Source organism: Triturus cristatus, chromosome 10 (genome assembly GCF_964204655.1).
Source record: "Triturus cristatus chromosome 10, aTriCri1.1, whole genome shotgun sequence".
In the NCBI taxonomy this organism is placed as follows: domain Eukaryota; kingdom Metazoa; phylum Chordata; class Amphibia; order Caudata; family Salamandridae; genus Triturus; species Triturus cristatus.
The window spans coordinates 900995649-901009118 of record NC_140593.1 but is presented as its reverse complement, the minus strand read 5'-3'; positions in this window follow the sequence as shown (position 1 = coordinate 901009118).

Sequence of the window (13470 nt, the reverse complement as noted above, 5' to 3'; positions counted from 1 at the left end):
TTGTGCCCACATTGCTTTCTCTTTCAGCTTTCTCTGTTTTGCTTCAATCTCATCACTGAAGTATTTTGCATGTCTCAGAATCTCATCTATTTTCTTACTCTGCCAATCCACAGTATGCTCACGAATTCTTTCACTAATCTCAGGTCTCAGGCCATATACAAATCTGTATACAAAATGACTCAAATCCTTGTCACCCAGGTGTTCATCTCCACTGAATTGTTTAAATGCCAGTATCAGCCTCTCGTAAAAAGCATGAACTGATTCTTTTGCTTCCTGATGTGTTCGATCTATTTTAACCCAGTCTGTTTCTTTTGGAGGTACTTTATTTTTCAGGTATACAATCACCTGTTCATATTTTCTCATTACTTCTGGATCTGGTGCTCCTGTCCTCTGATCCCTTGGATATTCCTCAGTAGGCCAACTCACAACTATTTTACACTCAGCCCACAAGTCTGCTGGAACAAATATATCAAACAGACTATTCAGGTCAATCCACAGCACTTTTGACAATTTCACAAACCTATCTACCTGCCTATACCACTCGACGGGCTTTTCTCTCAATCGAGGGAAATCATTCGTAAATGATAAAATATCCTGTCTGGTCCATGGAACATGTACATATCCTCCTCCAGGTATTTCTCTCATAGGATAAGTATCCACTGGTTTTTCCTTTTCTCTCACAGGAAATGCTGAATAAGTCCTATCCCCTGATTCTTCTCTCTTTTTGTACCATCTATCCTTCCACTTCTCAACATCACCCCATTTTCGCAATAAAGCGATCATTTCTTTAATCTGTCCTGTTCTACCAGTACCATTCAAATTTTCTATATCTTGAAATCCATCCTGTAAGACTTCTGCAAAACTTTCACTTTATCAATGTCAACTCCATAGTCATTTGCTATTGCTCTTAATCTGTCATGTGTATTTCTCGCTCTCCAGGTGATATTTTTACACATAAACAATAATTCACCATCATGATGATTTTTTAGAATTTCTGTTGGAACTGTCCCTGCAACAAGCTCTTCTAATTCTACACGTAACCTAGCAACATCAATTGCTTGTGAATCTTTATCCCTCTTTTGAAGAACTTTCATCCATTCATTCAAATCTTCAGCTGTTATTTCAGTAGATTTTCTCACTGGAACCACTTTCTTCTGCGGTTCTAAAATCGGCATCCCTGAACAACTAGCTTCACCAGCATCCAGTCCTGAATTAGACTGTACCTCTAATCCTTCACTACATGTGTCATGTCTGAATTTTCCTGCCCTTTTTCCTGAATCTCCTGAAGGACCAGCCAAACTTGTCAATCTATTCCCAACATATGGAATAACCAAACCATTCTCACCCGTCCTCTGCTTATCAAAAACAGGCATAACCGGACCTATGGTTACGGGTACCGTAACAGCATCTAGATTCTTTGTCAGTTCTTTGATCTTTTCAGTCAACTCCGATGTAGTTCTGGCTAATTCTCTCGTATTTTCGCCACTGCTTCTATTCTCTCTTTCCCTAAAAGGATTACCACTTCTTAACTCAGGTGTCACATTTTCTGTCTCAATGATACGCACTGTATCTCTTATCGGAGAAACAACTGGTGTACTCTCTTCTGGTTCCGGTCTATATGGAGGTGGTCTTTTGTAAATCATGTCATTCAAAACCTCATCCTCATATTCATTAACTCCATATCTTCTCACTTCTGCCTCAGGAACCCTTTCTGTTCCCTCTTCAACTGTTCTCATAGGATATAATCCCTCTGACATACCAGCATCTCGCCATCTCGTCATTCGATCATGATGAGTCTCACGACCATGTCTCCTCCCGAACATATACCTATAGTTGCCTCCAGACCTCTGTTTCTCTCGCTCATGCACTTCCTCTTCCCATTCCACTAAAGCCTCGAACTGTGTCGGCCTTGGTCTTGGGTCAAGACATAACATCTTTTCCCGTAAATTTTTCAACACGGCCAGATTAAATGAACCATGTTCTGGAAATGCTAAAACTCCATCTTGCTTGGTATACCTAACCCAGTTCTCCAACCATATACAGGTATGATACCCATATCTCGCAGCCATGAAGGATGCAGGCGTTTTCGATGGAGGTAACAATTCACCCTCTCTCGTTTTAACATCTTTATCCTTGTCGAACCAATTTTTAATCTTTCTGAACAAAGATTTTTTCTTTTTCTCTTCTTGGTAATACATTTTAACGCTTACCAAAACTCTCTAATCCCTTCCGTAATACAACTGCACAATATGATTTTTTTCAACCAATAACAGCGCGACTCACACTAACGCACCAATCCTGGAACGTAGCTCCACCAATCCTTGCGCGGCTCACACCAATGCACCAATCTCAGCGCGAGCACTATTCTGATCTAATATCCAATCAGAGCGCGGTCTGTTTGACGTCAGCAGTCGCTGCAGTCGCTTCTGTCTCCTGTCTCTTGTCACTCGTCTACCCCTCCTTTACAAAATTTCTCAGTAGACTCCGTGTCAAATTTCTACAAAATCTATTAGTTACAACATATAAACATCTCCATTGTCTGCTTCGCTAACCACAGAATAGTAAAGAAAATCTATTTCACAAGAATCAACGGGATTCTTTCATACATTCCTTAATTGTTTCCTCTAGGACTTGTCCAAAGAGTCTTACAATCAACTAAATGTATAAGCATTCACGCACATTCATACAAGAAAATATAGTACATACACACAGAATCCTGCTTTTCCCGAGAACAGCGAACAATCTGCTCTACTACAGAATTATAACACACATCAACCAAGCAGCTTACTTCTACCCAGTTTCTCAAACAAGCTCAGAGAATACCTATTACTTCTCCCGCGATAAGCTTTAACGGCGAACCTTACGGATCCCTGGGACTTAAAACCAGAGTTTCACAGATAACCTTCACTACCATACGCACTCCTTATATCCCAGAAATATCTCTAATAGTAACATACAACAATGTCACTGATTCCGAATCCAGACAATGTGACGCGCAACTTCGATTGTCACACGTTTTCTTTTTCCTGCATACATACAGGATCAACAATCCCGTCTTTCCCGAGAGCAGCATATACTTCCCTCTGCCCTACTACGGAACTGCTACTAGCTCCCAAGTTCCAGAAGCACTACATATAACTCAACATGACGACTCCAACATATAGTATTAGTACATATACCAACATCAATCAATAATCAATAATCAATAAGCTAATGTACAAGCAATCTAATCAGATCAAGACAATCATCAATAACCATCATCACTCTGCTACCAGGAACTGATGCAGATTGGGGTGTACAAAATCTCCCTACTTCCACGGATAGAGTAATTTCACAGTTACACGCACATACACTCACCATACACTAGGGCCCATTTCACTAACATACACTCAAATACTCCACCAGCATTGAACCTGTGGAAAGAAAACTCCTAAACCCCACAACTACACCGAGGTCGATAAGACCTAGTTATTGCAATTGTCATAATCTAAACAATCTATACATCAATAATCCAACAGAGTACTCAATAATTGATAAGAAATAATCACCAACACCGTATTTAAAATTATAATTCTTTATCTAAAATTAGTCAAAAGAAATTAATCAGAATAAATCATTTTCTCATAATTACCTATTCTAGCTAAATGTCAGAATGGGTCATCAGGACAAGTCTCTCAGTAGAAATCTCCCAAGTCACCGTCCTCTCAGCATCGATTCTCACCAACGCAGGTTTGGGCCTCAAAATCCCGAATGCAATGACACGGACCCTCTCTAGTCTAGTATATTTATAATGAAACTTGCAATATTATAGAAACATTAAATGTTTTACACGTCCGCCGAACCGCTGAGCAGAGCGAGCAGGAAAGGATGTAGCATCGCTACATTTGGAAAATCTCCGCTCAGGAAATCACAAAAATAAAAAGACAGAACAGGAACCAAAAATAAAAAGTATCTTTTAGCATCCACATTTCCTCAGCGATGACTCAATGAGCTCAGAGTTCTTTCTTAACAGCTCCTTTGTCCTCCAAGGCTGTCCAATACATCTGGAAACTCGCCCAGAACTGCTGCTGTCCTCACGGAAAGTTTTAACCAGGCAAGGACTGTGGTCAGACGTCTCGTGACCATATTCACCAAGGCCCTCTCATCACAATTCTTTCACTCGAGGCCAGGCTGCAAACGGCGGACATGTTTTTCTAGGCCAAAATAGACCATCTTAATTAAAAGAGACAAAAACAACGTTACCACAGCATAGTGATTAAACAGTGTTAACCCCACTAATACCCTTATGTGTATGTAATTATCTAGCTTTTGCAACACAGAAAAGCATTAGTTCAAAAGCGTTTCGTGCTTTAAAATAAACAGCACTCAGCAACGTTTATTTAATAAAACATGCACATTGTCAATAGGCAACACATACGTGTTCCCACGTGTAGTTCTCTCTTGTTAATACGTACATGTTGATAAGTAAAAACACTTACACAAAACAAATAATTAGTAATTAATAATTAATAATGTTAACTATGACAAATAGACAAACCAGAGCTTCAAAACCCAATAGATTTTCATTAGAAAATCCTGCTCCAGCAGGTGAAGGCAGGGCGCTCTCTTTTTAATGATCATATCACCAACTTCTCCTGATTTCACAGAGACAACAGCGTTAGGAGTGGCTCAACACCTCAGTATAAGGATTTAAACATTTAGCAAAACAAAATATCTGGGAGATCAAACAGGATTACATGTCTTCTTCACACCACCAGACGTGAAATGCAAAACTGAGCTACAAATGGAATTTGTGTGCGATGTTCGCATGATTTCCCTTTGTATAATTACACAAAATGTTGGTAAAAGTACACTAAAGCCCACATTCTGCATTTAAGGTCCAATTTAGAGTTTGGTGGAGAGGATTCTCTTTGGCAAAGGCAACGAGGTACCCTCTCCGACAAACTGATGTTCCACCCACCTCATTTAGAGTTGTGCAGACCTTCCGTATCTTAATGGCGGAGACAACTCCATCCCCACAGCCGACATACATCGCTGACTTTCCAAATAAAGTAGGGCCATGGGAGGTTTGGCCATTTGTCCGCCGACCCTTTTAGGTGAACAAAAAATGGCACGCTTTTACTGTCCGTCACCGCCAGGTAAAACCTGGCAGTAAGGGCCAGTGTTGGAAAATGACCCCCACGCCATGGGAGAAAACTCCCATGGCGAAGGGTTCATTGCTTTTTTTATTTTCAAGAACATAATCACACTGTGGGATTTTGTTTTTGAAAATAAGAAAAACATTAAAAGTTTGCCCTACATCTCCGTCCCATCAAAGTTTCAATGTACTGACAAGAACCAATGTGACCACCGTTCCTGCCAATGCACGAGATGTCTGCTGAGCCACCAGACATCTATGAATTTGGTGGGCGGGTACTATGCTCGTCCACAAAATCTAAATTTAGCCCTTAGTGCTATTTCTTAGCGTGAAGTGCATCCTTGTTTGCATTTTGACTCAAGGATGCATTTTCCACTAAAAATAGCTTTAAATCTTTGCTTATGATGTAAACAGCATCCACTTATTCTCCGTTTGTTCATGTTGTTCTAGAGGTCCAGCAATACCATTCTCCCCCAAGTGGATGGAAAATTACATGACCTGGTGTAATGGTGTAACTTCGGGCATTTTGCAGAAAACGTCATATGAAATGCAGGAAATTAAGCTAGATCATGCCGGCATAACAAAAATTTCTTCCGGGCTTAATTAAGACAACAATGGTGCAGCAGTTCTGCTTCAGGGGGGGCGGTGGATGAGTGGAGGATTGCACAATGAGGTAAAAGAGTGTGTGGCAGGTTGAAACCACACGAAGGCTTAGCTCGTTTTGGGGTCGAGGGTCCAAGAAGATCTCTAATTGAGCTGGAGCCAAGTATCTGGCTCGATCTTAACTTAAGCCTTAAGTGGCTCACCCACCTTTATTCCGTAAATTGAGTGCCATTAAATTGGGTAATAGTAACACCTGCAATTTATAATACAAAGATTGAGTACCATTAAAATGGTTAATACTCACACCTGTAATTTACAGTGCTTAGGCATTTAGAGCTGCAGTATGAAGCGCTTAGAAAAAACAAGATATTACCATGTATGAAACATGTTATGATTAACATCTTGTTCTTTTCAGGATCCACCGCTCAATGCATTTCCAACTGTTCCATGGTTTGATCAGGCATCGAGTGTAGATCTCAATTCTATGGAAGAACCAGAGGCTTTGGTATATACATACTCTTCTCTGATTTAATAAAACAGCGGCCTTCTAAAAACATGTAAAACATTGGTTAAGGTTACAAAAGAACGAATTACAAAACCCGTAGATCCAGAGTAAAAAACATGTCCCAATTATAGACAGTACATTCACTAATCACAATGCTGGTGACACCATATAACTGAGGCAAACAATGGACTGCCTCTTCTTTGCTGCTTGGCTGCAATGTTAAAGTACACTACCTACTTCAATTTTTAATACTTGAGGGTATATTGCCTACTTTGATAACAGTATTTTTCTTTTAATAGCGATATTGATTGTGCGGCAATTCCAGTGGGTGACCCTTTATATAACAGCTCCATCAGCTCTGCCTCTATACTCAGGACACCACGTCCCATCTCCAGGCCCACCCCAGAAAGCACTGATAGCCTCCTTGGGTTGGGCTCACCAAGACATCGATTCCAATCTATCCACAATTTTGGGAAAATGTATCTAGGAATCTAAAAAGAGCATCAATAGATTCTGGTAAGTCTGACATGACAAGCTCTTACACTTGTCAGGTTCATATACAACATTCTGTTAGTGTTTCAAGAAATGGCTCTACTTACAAAACAGTTAGACCTCACAATTTCTGTCCTACAGGCCTTTGGTGTTGGCCCTTTGTCTTGTCATCAACTATTCCAAGTCAGATCTTATTCCAGGAAAACAGATGATCTTCCTTGGGTTCCACTCCGGCCCTTACTCTTCAGAAAATCAGAGGCATCAAAAAAGAAATACACAATACAGAGCCCTTCGATGACTCAAAATACAACACCTACGGAAAGGTCTCACATATTCAGACCATGTGCCACTGACCACAGAGGTACGTCAGGAATTGTAATGGTGAATCGATCACATTGATGCATGGAATGGGAGGGCAATTTTTGGCCAAATTCTAGATTTAGTAATAGCGTCAGATGCAAGCTGGTGGGGATGGGGCACAAGATGTGGAAAACTGAGTACAGGTGGCAGATGGTGCAAAGAAGATCTTTTTCTACACATCAGTTGCCTTACGTTGCTGTCAGGCTCCTTTGTGATTTGCTCTTTTTCCCTTCACCAGGCCCATTGCTGTATTCTCCGAAAGATGGACAATGTTTCAGTGGTTCAGTGTGTCAAACACCTAGGGGGAATGAGGTTTCACTTTCTAGTGGAGATTGACAAAGTCGTTTGGCTTTATTGCTTGGAACATTACCTCTCTGTGATAGCTTTTCACTTGCCAGGCCAACAGAATTCAAAGGTGGACTGGAACTCCTGCAACTTCAGGGATTCCAGGGAGTGGAAACTAGATATGTCCTTGTTTTCCAGGATTATGACAACATGGCGCCCATGCCAGTGGATCTCTTTGCATCTCAGCTTACCAGTTAACATTGTTTTACAACTGGAGATCAGACTCATTGGTGGAAGGGTTGGAATTATGGGGCATATCAACAAGGGCTTTATCTCTGCTTTTTTGGCTTTAAAAGCCAAAAGAGCAGAGATAAAACTAGCACCCTATCAACAACAGGGTGCTAACATGCAAATTCGCATGTTAGCACCCTTTTACTCTACGCTTCCCCTTGCATCTCTAATGAGATGCAAAGGGGGTGTTCCAGACTAAAATAATAGGAGAAATGTCGCTAAGCGACATTTCTCCTATTATCAAGAATATCGCTAACGCTGTTAGAGACAAAAAAAACAGCGCTAACCGCGGTTAACGCTGCTTTTTTACATCTGGTATTTTCCTGACTTAGCCATTATATCCTATGGAAGGAGGATATCATGGCTAAGTTTGTCTGCCCCTATCAACAAGCTAACGTGAGATTATCACTGGGTTTCCAGCGATAATCTCACGTTAGCCACTTAGCGTGAGGATTTTTATCGCTATTGAGATAAGCGTTGCTAATAGCACGCTATCTCAGCGATAAAAATCAACGCTAGCCGGCGATAATTATCCTAGCGAAGTGCGCTTAGCGATAATTATCGCCGGTTGTTGTTGATATGCCCCTTTGTCTTTTCTATGATTCTCAGCATAGTACTGGCAGTCAAGAACCAATCAACATAATTTGTCTTGATTTCTTCTCTGTGGAGAACACAGAGTTTATTTCCAATTGTTCTGAAACTTGAAACCAATGATTCTGAATCCGCTCAACATCCGCCGCTCATGCGTCAAAAATTGAGATTAGGAGCTTGGAGGCTTTCCAGGGGAGCTGGTAAAGCACGTTGATGAAATTGACTGTCTTTTTTTGTGTTTGATCTTTTTATTGAGTTTTATATAGTCAGTACAATAAATGAATACAGTAAATCATAGTATGATTCTAAACGAGTCCAAAAAGAGGACCTCTGTCTTTGCAATAAAACAAATGAGCAATTTAAAGATAGTATATCGATCAGTATTTGAGGAAAACAAGGCATAAGCTAGCCCCGGTCAGAATAGCTAGTTCACTATAATATAATCAATCTACTCGTATATAATATTGTAGTCCTGAACAGAAAATTGCTTCACAGTGCTATCACACAAATTTAAGATATAGAAACGTATGTAACCCGCGACAACAGTGCATAGTAGAAAAAAATAGATTAACAGAAAGCCTTGGTCCACAGTCAGCAATCTGCAATCATTTTAAAGCAGCAATTAACACAATATACAATACACAATGCATATTATTTTAATGTTGATCTCAACATCAGGTAGTGTGCGGGTGTTACTCCATCAGTATGGGAAGGGGGTTAGCAGCCTCCTGCGCTACCTCAGCATTTTGAAGGGACGTTGGGAGGTCTAGGAGAATGGCATCCAAGTTAGAGGAAATGGAATATTTGCAGAGATCCATGGTGTCCTCCCTATGCAGGGAGACTCCCTCTGCCCTGGTCCAGATGATGACGGATTGCGGCCAAGCCTCTATTGATGGTGAGCTCGCTGGACTTTCAAAGCCGGGTGATAAGATGTTTAGCTACTAATAATCCTAGGTCTAGAAAGTGTTTGGACACCCTGTATTTCTTATCTTTGGGATAAAGGCCTACCAAGCAAGGCTCCCATGTGTACTTTAGTGACTGCCCGTGCATGTGAATAAATGATGTTTCACGTCATGCCAATAATGTTGCAGTGAGGGGCATGACCACAGCATATGGAAAAGGTCAGCATCAAGGTGATCCCAGCAGGGGCAATCAGCATCTGTCCTTTGGAAATATCTATTGATTTTATCAGGAGTCAAGTATGCCCTGTGTATGATATAAAACTGTATGAGTCGAAACCGGGCATTATGGGGAATATAGGTAGAGCCTGCTAATAGCGTGCTCCATTCTTTGGCAGTGCAAGGTCAAGCCAAATCCGTCTCCCAATGTTGACGTAAAGATGCTGGCCATATAGCAGTATGCGAAGCAAGGCTGCAAACCAGCGAGGTTTTCACCCTTCCCCATAACATGAAGATATTGAATTGTGAGGTGTATTTGGGGCCCCTGGTAGATATCACCCCAGCAGTGTCGCAGTGTGTTAACCCAGGATTTATAGCTGAGGAGGTGTCCCGGGGGTAGCCCCTCGTCCATCATCAGCATCTCATAAGACATAAGTGCACCATCTTGATATAAATCACCAACCGTATGGAGACCCATCGCATGCCAGGTCATCAGTTCCGCCAATGAAGTGGCAGTCCGGCCTCTAGGTGTACCAAGCTGCAGGATGGCAGGAGCATAGGGTGTAAGATGCTTGGTGAGATACAAGCTGCGGCGAAAGCAACGGTACGCCACTCGCAATAATATGGGGCGAGGACAGGGCGTGTTAGGGCACGGGTGAAACAGGGTTATGTGACGTTACAACTCATGCCATTACCCCACATGTCGTTGCAACGCCAAACTTTACCCCGACTTGCTGTCGGGGGAGCGTTGGATGTTGGAATAGATACATTTTCTATTCCAACTCCAGTGTGTGCAACAGTAGGGAAGATGTTGGAGTTAAATCCAACACCTACCCACTGCTACTCACCTTTTTCGTTGCAACGGCATGTGGGGTAAATGCATGCGTCGTAACAGTTACGGTGTCAAGGTTGTTTCCCATGAAACAGGTGGAGGAGGGCTTTAAGTCTCAAGGCAGGGGTATCTGTTGTACTGTCAGCAAGGTATAATCCCGCCAGCCAATGCGCTACCCAATGGAGGTGGGATGCTGAGTAATAGTGGTCGTAGTTGGGCACCGCCATTCCTCCCTGCTCAGTAGGCAGGTACCATTTTGAAAGGACTACACTACAGTGACATCTATCTCATATGAGATTGTGAATTAATTTTTCGAGAGGTCGAAAAAAGGAGGGGACAACATACAGCGGTAGGTTTGTAAAATCATAGAGGAGCCAGGGAAGCAATACCATTTTCAATAGGGCAATGCGTCCAGCTTCTGACAGTTAGAGTGTCTTCCAGAAGGATATTTGAGAGGTCAGGGAAGTAACTGCCCTCGTGAGGTTCCCATCAAAGAGGTCTTGATCTGCGTGAAATATTCTGATTTCCAAGTAGCGGAACATCATTGGTTGCTAAGCCACATGTGCTCTGTTAATTATGAGAACTGGGTCTGATAAGGTAGGGACGAAGAGAAATGGGCATGATTTTGCCAGCTCACATGCAAGCCAGACAGGGAGGCAAACGTGTCAAGGGGTAGGTATCTCTGTAGGAACAGAATGGATATCCCTAATATAGAGCAAAAAAAAATCCGCATACAATGAGATTGCATACGTTCCATCTCTCTAGGTATTCCCCAAGTCTCCGCTTGTGCTCGCACAGCCAAGTCCAGCAGCTCTATGGCAAGAGAGAAAAGCAGGGGAGAGAGGGGGCAACCCTGCCTGGTGCCTCTGCATTTCCCACTGGTTCAGAGATAAGGTTCCCTATCTTAGCCCTTGATGTCGGCTGTTTATAAAGGAGTTGTATCAAACGAAGGTACCGGGGTCTGATACCATTGCATGGGAGGACCTCAAATAGAGAGACACATTTAAGGGTATTGAATGCTTTTTCAAGGTCAAGCACTAAGCATCCCAGTCGCGGCCAGTTGTGCAGGGCATAGGGTAAGAGACAAAAGAAACGTCACAGGTTGAGGGAGGTGTTGATCTGCTTGTACTAGAGAAGGCACTGAGGGTGCCAGTCTCTCCACCAGGCCTTTAGTTGAAATCTTGTAGTCTGTGTTTAACAATGCTAATGGAGAGTAGGAGCCTAGTACTGTGGGGTCCCTGTCAGGTTTTGGGAGGGAGATGAGCATGGCCTCATAATGGGAATTGGGAAGGTGGGAGGACAGCAGTGCCTCATCATACATACTTGGTAATCGGGTAACCAAATGTTCTGCATAGGCCTTATAGAATTCGGCTGGTAGACCATCTGGTCCCAGCAATTTCCCTGTAGCAAGTGCTTGAATAGTCTCTCGGATTTCCACTGAAGTGATGGAGCTACCCAGCTCCAACTGTTGTTCCAGGGTCAAATGAGGAAAGGAAAGAGCGGAAAGGTAAGAATCAGCATCTGAGGAGGGTGTTAGTAATGTTGAGCAGTATAAAAAAGTGTAATGGTTGAGCATTTCAGTGTGAATTTCGCATTGCGTGTGAAGTAAAGTGCCATCAACAGATATCAAGGAGATTATAGGGCATGCTGACTGGTCCTGTCAGATCAGCCATTCTAAAAGAGGGCCAGACCAGTTAGCAGATGAGTGAATTCTAGCAGAGTGGGCCTCGTAGTTTAAGCATCTTAGGCGTTCCAGCAGGGTTGCATGTTCATCCTTGGCCATTTCAAGGGCATGTGTACATGATGCCATATCTATGGAGTCTTGAGTGTTAGGAGGTCATGTTCTATCTGATACAGTTTGATTTCCCCCTGTTTCCACATGCCACTTCCCAGCCCCTTTGCAACTGTCCTGAGGCGTCACCTATATCGTGTTCCATTTCAGGGAATTGGAGGAGGCAGTCTCTGCGTTTATATCAAAATAGTCCTCTATGGCATTACCAAGAGATGTTCGGAAAGGGGGCCCTGTATTATAGTGGGCTGCAGGTGCCAGGTGGGGATCGGATGGGGCCCAGTGTCCCATGTAAGCTGGTAATATTGAGGGCTATAATCGGAGTGGGTGTGTCCTAAATAGTCCGTATGTGTAATGGAGGGTAATAAATTAAGTTGACAAAGAAGATGGTCTATCCTGACATGTAGTTTGTCTGGGTGGGAATAAAAGGAATACACTCAAGAGGAGGGGTTACGTGTCCTCCAGACAAAAGCAAGATGCCAATGGCACAGCCAAGTCAAGTCAAGTTAAAAAATCTTTATTCAGTACATCGTATATGACTATAAAAGCATTCTAATCACAAAGGACAATTTACATTGATAAAAACATTAACATTTATGCTGAGTCAAATAAGTTTTACATTCATTTACACAGTCTATGTTTAGTTGATAATTCTGGATAATTAGTCAATCATAGTTTCGGATGATAAGAACCTTTTTAAAACCATTTATATAAACTTACATTTTAAAACAACAAATTACATGTTAATATTGGCACAGTGCATTTCCATAAAGTGCAAAATAGTGCCTTATGTAAACAATATAAGAGAGATATTCAACTTTCTTAATACAATCATCAATTGCTAGAGAGGATTTTCCTAAGTGCATGGAGTACAAGATGATAGCGTACATCAGAGTTAAGATACCATTTCAACACCAAGTTCATTCATTAGCTTGTTCGTAAGTTAAAGCCTCTAAGTTGTAGTAATCCTTTCTTCTCCTCACAGACATTTGTATAAAACTGATAACTGCAGTCATAATTTTAACATTTTCCGAACTACAGAGGAAAGTAAAAGCTTGTTTATAGTGATAAAGGTTATTAGCTAAATAAAAAGGGGTTTTAATACAAATTTACGAATGTCCCTGTAAAAGTTACAGGATAGTACAAACTGCAGTGTGGACTGAGGAGATTTTCCATCGCATGGACAATTCGGGAGATTATGACACCACTTTCCCAGTCTGGGGAATGCAGTTAAATATTGTAGGGTGCCAAGCCTGAGCCTCGTTAAATAAAACCTTTGCTGAATATTCCTTATCATAATAAGATATGGTTGTGTGGTCATAGAATAAGAGCGCTCTCAGTAAGAGGCAATACTTTGTTTTGAGATAGCTTCGGCCTCTCGTACCGATTCTATAGAAGCAATAAACTGTGTTTTCAGCTCTTTTACTGTAACCCTGTATAGATGAAGGCTCCTTCCGGTCTAGAGCT